Here is a 9,246-nt window from a genome sequence, read left to right as displayed (position 1 = left end):
TCAATGTTGATTTTATTATAAAGACATCCTTTTACTTCATGTTTTATGTCATGGACAAAACGTAATTTCCTTTCAAATATAGTGGGTTATCTCCGAGTAATAGTATTATACCATATTTTCCTGTTGATGAAAAGCTATAAAACTGTCTCAAACTGTGTATTATTATGATGAAAAGAATGGCGACTATCCATAATGTCAGCAAATTTCAGCTATAGGCTATTCACTTAGCTTACTGCACTATGCCCGCCGTTTTTTATTTGATTCGATACATCTAAACAAGAAAGATAAATAACAAGGTTTAAAATTTTAAAACACATACAAAAATATACAGTCAAATCTAATTTCATTTGACTGTGCGTTTTTGGAATCGTGGATTGTTTTTATTTAGTTCTTTAAAAAAACGAGGTAAAAGTACGGCAGTAGGGACACAGGGCATAAATGTTTAAATGGTAAAAGTCTACAAACACTAATTTATTAAAAAAAATTTTTAGTAAGAGGTAATTACTTTAGATAATATGTTTTCTAGGCTGCAAGAACTTTAAAATAATTTGTAATCCGAATCCTAATTATGATAAATAATGAAATAGTATATTCATTTTTTGTCAATGAGTTTTTAGTAAAGCTATTATAGTAACAGTTTCCAAACCATTGGTTTGAACACAAAAGTCTATGTATTCAAATAATGATTGATTGATTTTTACTTCACCTACAGTTCATGATGCCGTAAGTGTGTTCATGTACATTACGTACATCTACTTCAAATAAAAAACACTCTTGTACGCAAAGTATCATTAGCAAAAACCAGTTATACATTTTAAACAGTTCTTCATTTAAATTAATACTTTTACAGAATATTGATTTAGCTATAAAAACGTGAAGAAATAACTTACCATTAAGGTTTCCAAGCAGTCGATATTTCTTATTGTTGCTGCAACAGAGATAACAAACAGTGTGTGTTACACATTCTTTTACAATAGTGTAGGCCTATATATAACTGTTTGCAAAATACTAAGAAATCAAAAGGCATTCACTAAGCGTGACTATCATTATGTAATCAATAGAGTTGGATTCATTCATTTGGTGTAGCTCGGCATGAACCATAGTTAATGGTGAGAAATTAAAGAGGTAATTGGAATATTACAGGGGACGTACATGTAATGACAAATGGTTAGAACACTTATATAATATTTAAAAGTTAATGATGCATTGTGTCTATTTGGTGACGTTTATAAAATATTCAATGGCTACTAAATATGAAATTTAAGATGCAGAATAGAACCGTTGATGGAAAATCATCAAATCTACTATTTAATTTTTACTGGCCATATTATTATAGAGGTAATTATGAATTGGAATATTCGAGAGAAATTCGGCCTAAATTTAATGTTTATAGAAGAGATCATTTAAAAGGTAAGCAAGTTTGGTCCATTTGGCGGTCAACGTTTATATTATTCAATGGCTGAGTAAGGGTTACTGATCAGATATTAAAGAAAGAATAGGACCATGCATTTCTTGGAAAATTTAAAATAAAAAATATCTAAATATGGTTAATGTTAAATTAGAGGCAATCATGTGACCATTTGTTGGACAATATTAGAAAATATAGTTACTGGTCAGATTAAAGTATGACAGTTTGGAGACAAGTCTCCTGGAGAGGCCAGGTGGCCACATAGTCGTTAAGGTTCATGGGTAATACGGCGGTCTCCTTCATAATCAAAAACAAAAAAAATAATAATAATAATAATAGTTCATTCTTATATAGCGCATACAAGCAAGCTCTCTAAGCGCTGAACATTATTACATCATTTTTTGGATCAAACACGTATGGAAACATACTCCTATAATGCAGCTAGTAATCAGCGCAAAGTTGTGTCTTGATGTAACCGGGTACCCATTTATACACCTGGGTGGAGAGAGGCAAACGTAAGTAAAGTATCTTGCCTAAGGATACAAGCAATGCGGCGAGAGTTGGATAATACCCAATATGCTCTACACAAAACACTGGTATCTGACAGGATTTGAACACAGAAACCTGAGATCGGTAGTCGATCATCTAAACCACCAAGCTACAGCTCCACTGACTTCTACTTATCAGACATTAAAGAGGCAATCAAGTGTTGGACCATTTGTTGCACAATGTTACCAAATATTGTTACTGGTCAGAGAATAAAAAGGAATAGGACAATTTTGTATTTGATCAGAACGTTTAATTGGCAAAGTGTATAAATGTGCGTGGGTATGTTTACCACATACAATTATATTATTCTACAAACTTGTATTCGCATATTCAAATCCAATCATTCCTTATATACAATGTCTACTTACTCTTGTTATTTTTTTACGTTTTTAGTCGCGTGGACGCGACTCTATAGTTCACTATGTCGGTCTGTCGGTCCGGTATCACTATGCGTTTTAGCACGCGACTTATGGCTGTTGGCCTTGTTGTTATGACATTTTCACCAATTTTATTAGCTTAATTCTCATTAGTTCGGTTCCAACAATCAAATCATATCGCTTAAAAATATACATTTCTGTTAGTTTTATAGAATCCAATGATACCAAACGTAGAGTTATAAATTCGATACTACTACTAGTACTTGAATTTAGTAACCACAGCTTGTTTATGGTATTGGTATGATATGGTAAATATATCGGAATAACCATATTTTACAGGGAACTCTGAACTAACAAGGCCATATACATGGCTGCAGTCGCGTGCTGAAGTTAGTGTTTACCGACCAACCGACCGACCGACATAGTGAGCTGTAGAGTCGTGTTGCACGCGACTAAAAAGGACAATACTGTCTGATATCCTGTCTCTGAAGTCCAATCTCAGCAATGATTGTACCGTTATCACATAGGTTTAATAATAATATTTTACTTAAAGGTCCATTTTATGCAATTGATATAATAACTAGTACATACTAACAATTTAACCTGATAATCATTGGAACACTAGTACTTGAATTTGTTTGAGGTGCATTCTATTTTAGTAGTAATAATTGATTATACTGGATTAGCTGCTGATTAAGTACTGGAATAAGCACTGAGTCATGTGGCCGACTTTAATTTGTTTACTGTAGGCCTAGATGACTTACTAACTTTATACAAGTGTAGGTATTTCACAAAAACCTGTCGCTTATATAACTACTTTATGGAATAGAACGTTTCCATGCAAAGGAATCAATTTAGGTGCTACTGTTGAGTGTGTTCTACTTTGGGTGCTTCGTACTCCGATGGTTACAGAAGCCAACGATAATAATTATTAATATAAAAATAAGTAATAATAAGAAAATTCGGTAGATCAGTTCAGATTCAGTTTGAAGCTTTTACCTTGCACAAAGGTAATTGATATGGAATGCACATTAAAGTTTGAAAATTCTACAAAACATCAAGCTTAAATTTTCAAGAATTTGTCAATGAGATGAACCTTTAATTAGACAATCATGCATGTATTTTTACTATGCTTAGGCATCGAGCAATGGCTACTAATTAAATATTACCACACGCCTAATTATAATAAATGTTTTTGAGTAATCAGTAATTGATATTGACATTTATAATTAATACTAATTATTTTTTAACTATTTTGAGATTCAGTAAGAACAATTATTAAAATTGTTGGAATAAACTTTATTTCTTAATGGATATCAAATCTTGATTTAACATAAACTTTAACTGCAGAAGAAGAGTAGTAGACCTACATTTTTAGCAAACAAAACAATAAAGCTTTTATTGAAAATCGCCTCTCGGGAAAAATCACGTTCCTTTATTTACACTATTCGTAGAATGCGCATAGTTAGCAGTGATGAATCGATTCAAATATATGATGACTTTTATAGGAAAAGGAAAATGGCGAACTTACGTATAGAATCGAGTAGGGTATCAAATCATATTAAACCGTTTGGAGTGCTATTTTTTCGCCATTAATTATTTTGTTCAAAATCATTTTATGGTATTTGAAGCAAAACCTTCATTTCAAAAGAAATACTATATAAGCTAATTGTTAATCTACTTGACTTATATCGTGTGTATTGTCAAGTTATTTATGTATGTATAAAGGACAATTTACACAAACGAGCTGTAACGGTAAGCGGAAACCGCGTGCTTGTCCCAGAGTATAATCTATATCTATCCTGAGCAGCTTTCGGCACAACCACCCGTCCGTTGTGTATTAATGGTTATAAGAAATAACATAGATTCTATATATTAAAGGATATAATAAAATGACCTTTTCAAATGATTTTAAGTGCTTTTATGCCTAAAATATTTCTTCTTTCTTAAATGTCCCAAGAAACCGTACTTCTTTTATAATTTTTTGTTAGGCTGTTTACATGATATTCGTGCCTGAGCAACTAATTTGATGAAAGTAATTTAGTCGAAAAGTAAAACTACTTCTCCATTATTATATCTAATGACAGTTGACAAATTTGATTCAAAATAAGATGGACAGCAATTATTAAGCTCGTAATTATATAACATTTGCATCGTCGTAGTAATTCAAGCTAGACGGTAGAATTAAGACTGACCAGTCTTGCTTTTCGACAATTAGAATTCTGTGAGTTTTATTTTGAGTATGAATTCCAAGTATATTTGTAATAGTTTAAATACCACGACGATAATGAAATATAGGTTACATTTTGTACATCTACCTATACAGATGAATTACTACAATAGAGCCCCTCACTTGGTCCAACCCTATACAGTGGATACCCATTAAGGGAACATTTTTATATATGAAATGAGGGGAAATATGTTTTAACACTACGATAGACTCAAAACGCCTCTATTAAGGGACCATTTGTTGGGTTAGGTGTCCTGTTAATGGTGGTCTACTGTATTAGCTTCCTTATTTTCAACAGACATGTCAGTATTAGCATAATAACTTAGAAAAGGTTTCGAATCCCCGTGAAATAAATACCCGGGTCCAGAAACGTCTGCTTTTTTGCGGTAGTCTATTTTTAAAGGACCTCTTTAGCATTTTGGGAAATTGTTTTTATTTACTGTACACGCACGGGGATGGGAACATCTTTAATTGGAATAACATTAGGCTATCCTAAGTGTGAATATGACCACATGAGAGTAACTGTCGAGGACGGGCTGTATTTTCTCCTTTAACTGTTCAAACATAAGTAGAGCGTTTTTATTCCGAGTATTCTCTTGTTTTCTGTTGTTAAAATAACTGTCTGCTCAAAAATTAAGTAGAGCGTTTTTATTCCAAGTTCTAGGCCTATATCTGTTTTATTTAATGCATGTAATGTGTGTGTTAAATACTGCCATTTTGAATATAGTAAATGTATGCTTCCAGAATCACTTACTCGTACTCAAAAACATCAAACCAGTAATTCAACTTGCACTGGCTACCCTTTTAATTCCGAATTAAATTCAAAATGCTTGTCATAACGTACAAAGCTTCAAATGGACTTTTACATTACACTTTATCTCGTACATTGCGTTCATCTAATCAACTTCCCTTTCATGTACGTTCCTAAATGGAAACTTAAGTCGTATGGGCATCGTGAATTTAGGCCTACAGAACCTATGTTATGGAACACATTACCAATAGATACAAAGACATCAGCAAACGTCAATATCGTCTCAACACACATTTGTACACAGAAGCATTAATTTCCTGTTTAACTTTGTTAAGCGCCTCTGAACAATACTTTATGGATATCGGCGCTATATAAGTTTTATTGATTGATTGATTGATTTCCACTGTCCATTCAGATGTCTGGTAAACATTTATGACTTAATTCTGTTTCAAGTTTTGCTTTATCATTTTTCTGGATTTTTTAAAATATCAAAATGACTAAATCAATTAATTAACATAGGCGAATTACAGAAGAACATAGAACTATTTAGCATGATTATATTCTGATCATAATTCCTGTTTCTACAAATCTCTCTCTACTGTATGATCCCTTCTAACAGTATTCATGAATAAAAAAGACACAGTCAATAACCTGCATTCTAAACAAAACGACAGCGAGTTATTTAAATCCTTTACAAGTAACAATACAATCATAGAAATTTGACGGCGAAAGTTGCAATCCGTTATGCTTGAATTGAATAATATTTATGAATGACGTAAAGTATAACGGGCATAAATAGAGACAAAGATATTTAGGCCTATCCGTCGTCCACTGTGAATACGGGATCGAGTCCGATATCCGTTGTGCTATTGTTACAAGATATGTGTAAATAAAGTACGAATGCATTTAGCTTTTCGTTGTTTTGTACCTGTCAACGAGTTGGCCTACTTCATAGAACTTATTAATTGTATACCAAAATACTAAAATTATAATTTGAATTGCTTACGGAAGAAATATCAATTCAAGTGGTTTATGTTAATTAGGCTACTCCGTAATGTATTAATTAAATTGTCTGTTAGACAAGGTGAGATTAGGTGCTGTCGTCATAACTAGATAAATATACTTTGTTCCTAAATCAATGATATCCAACAAGCCTCAAGTTCTTTTTCTTATGTTCTTTTTGCCGACGATTCCAATATTTTCCTCTCCAATCCCGACCTTAACCAATTAATTTCAACTTTTAATTCCGAAATTCACCACGTCTCAAACTGGTTCAAAACTAACAAACTCTCATTAAACATTGATAAAACTAACTTTATTCACTTCTCAAATAGTAAAAAATCTAATAAAAACCCCATCGAAATATTCATAGACGATGTTTTAATCTTAAAGCCTTAAAGCCCTCTGGGCTTATTTATGTTTCTCCAGCATAAGTGCATTCTAATTATAAAAAAAAAACACACTGTAATATTATTTCACAATGATGTACCTTATGAAAATAAATTGAATTGAATTGAATTGAAATAAAAGAAGAAATCAAAAGCGTTTTCATCCAAGAACTATAGGATAATTATTTATGCTGTCTTTAATGAAATTGATATTTTCTAAAATGAAATTATGTCATGATCGAACAATACAATCGTTGTATCGCCACGATAGTTCTAGGATAAAAATAGTTTTGTTTCCTGTAAGTCCGAAATATAAGTCTATGTATCATCGTTTTTTATCGTCCGTAGTATAAACGGGACGGGCCTTTAGTTGTTTTTGTTTGTCTTTGGGTTTGTTATCATTACTGATACGCAAAAAAAGAAAATTTAAGCAGATTATCTGTGAAGTATGGTAAGGTGTTCCTATATTCAATATGCACCTTTAAACAATCCCTTAAAGCGCTTTGTAATCATCTTACTTAGAAGGCAATGTTAATGACATTGATAGAACTATTTACATGATTCATTACCGTTACTATTTTTCTTAGCAAATCTAATAATGTTATTCTTGTTGAAGTTCATCGATCATGTTGTAAAAACTATGCTTTGTACATAAGGATAAACTTAACGATCGATTGTTATTTTCTAATAATGTTAGAAATGAATGCAATAATTTACTGGTTACGATTCAAGAACATGTTAATTTCCTTTATCTCAAATTGATTCCATAACAACTAACGTCAATGAAATGATAATATTAGGAATGCCCACTAAAGTGTTCATTAAACACAGACGACGTGTGAGTTTCCATATTATTATTATCTGCTTGTGATGTTATCATAACACATGAAAATGAAATTATGCTTCTACAAGTCATTCATTTGCTGTTTTAAGAGATGTGTCAACAACCACTTCAAACGTAGATGCTACTGCATTTTAGGCCTAGGCCTACCGCATTTTAGGCCAGCCACCTTATGATTTTCTCAATAGAATCGATACTATCATTAGTCAGCGTTTAGTGTATACTCTCTAAATAATTATCTAAATTTGTTTCATAAAGTAAAGTTAATCTTTTTGATTAATCTGCCGATTTCATCTAGGCCTTTCCAAAAGATACGGTAGCGTTCCGATTTTGACCGCGGAGTAAAACGGTTAGGTTTCCTCCTACAGACAGCGCACACTAGGCCTAAAGGTTGGCTTTCGAACGATCAACCTCGCGTTGCACACAAATTAATCATAGAATCGTATTGTAGAATTGTTACCGTAATAACGGCACGTGATACGAAATTAATCAAATGGCAAATATGCACTTAGTTGTGAATTATAATTTGTTCGTTCTCGAACTATTATTGTGTGCGATATGAAACATATATATAATATTACAATTTATTTTCATTTTATTTTCAATTTATAGCCATTACTATGAGCAGTCATTGTTTTGTGTGAACTTATGATATTATAATATGTACATTTTTTTCCTGAGATCAAAGTGAACAAAACTACAAACTTACTTTAGGCCTAGACCTACTCTACGAGGCCTCTATTCATTTTTAATATTAGGTAAGCCGCTAGGAAGGAAAACGTTTAGAGGTTCACCGATTTGTCTGTCAATTGTTATAGACCTAAACATGTTTTCCTTATCTACAACATTAGTGTGTTTAACATTAATAATTAATTAATTCATTTGGTTAAAATTAATATCAATAAAAATGTAGGCCTTTATGTTTAATTGTTTGAGCTTGTCAACAAAATGAATTTTTTTTAACCAATAAAGATTCTATTGTATATATTTTTTACAGGATCTTGTGAATGTATAATTGCAAGCATAAAAAATGCGAGTTAAAATGGCATAAACCTTCAATAAATCTAAAATCGACCCTTTTCCATACCATTCTTATCAAAATAATTTTATGTTTTATGATTTATGTATACCATGTATATGAGGACCGATATGAGGTCTATGCTTAAACTCAATCTTTCAATGCCGTCGTAAATCATGTAAATACCATTTTACTGTATGTTTGTATTTCAAGATACAGGCACCAGGCCTACTACCATCTACCATCTTTTGTTTTTTTGTTCAAATTGATATAAACATTCTTACTATTATCACTGAAACTATTTCATTAAATACATTGAATTATGCGCCTACCTGAATATTCCTGTGTACTGGTTCATCGAACATGTGTTGTTGAGTTTACCACAAAGTCGTTTACCGTTTTATAAAGCATGAATTTATTGTGTGGGGACGTTAATCAGACCTGAGCACTGTTGCCATAGCGATACTAAACATGACGTTTTAGTCGATACAAATGATAATAACGCGAGTAACTATACCAGTAACTAATACTGCTTTATTCTAATTTCACTCCGCAAATTGACTTGAAAGAATAACTGAATCTAATGATGAAAATCTTAGTGTTCGTACATTCACACGAGCAATAACATAACACAACATACAAGCCGTTGAATTTCTTGATATCATTTAAATTACTGTAGGCCTA

General features: G+C 32.0%; 1 long non-coding RNA gene across 1 annotated transcript; it reads right to left on the bottom strand.

Annotated features, from left to right (window-relative positions):
• Positions 1-109: 109 nt before the first annotated feature.
• Positions 110-8,944, bottom strand: LOC144851695 (uncharacterized). The gene is made up of 3 exons (XR_013614215.1): positions 8,895-8,944; positions 891-928; positions 110-271 (listed from the first exon to the last, which is right to left on the bottom strand). It is a non-coding gene; the product is annotated as an uncharacterized LOC144851695 (long non-coding RNA).
• Positions 8,945-9,246: the final 302 nt, after the last annotated feature.

Source organism: Antedon bifida, chromosome 9, assembly GCF_963402885.1.
Source record: "Antedon bifida chromosome 9, ecAntBifi1.1, whole genome shotgun sequence".
NCBI lineage: Eukaryota > Metazoa > Echinodermata > Crinoidea > Comatulida > Antedonidae > Antedon > Antedon bifida.
Note: the sequence above shows the minus strand (reverse complement) of the source record. Positions and strands in the feature narration are given on the sequence as shown.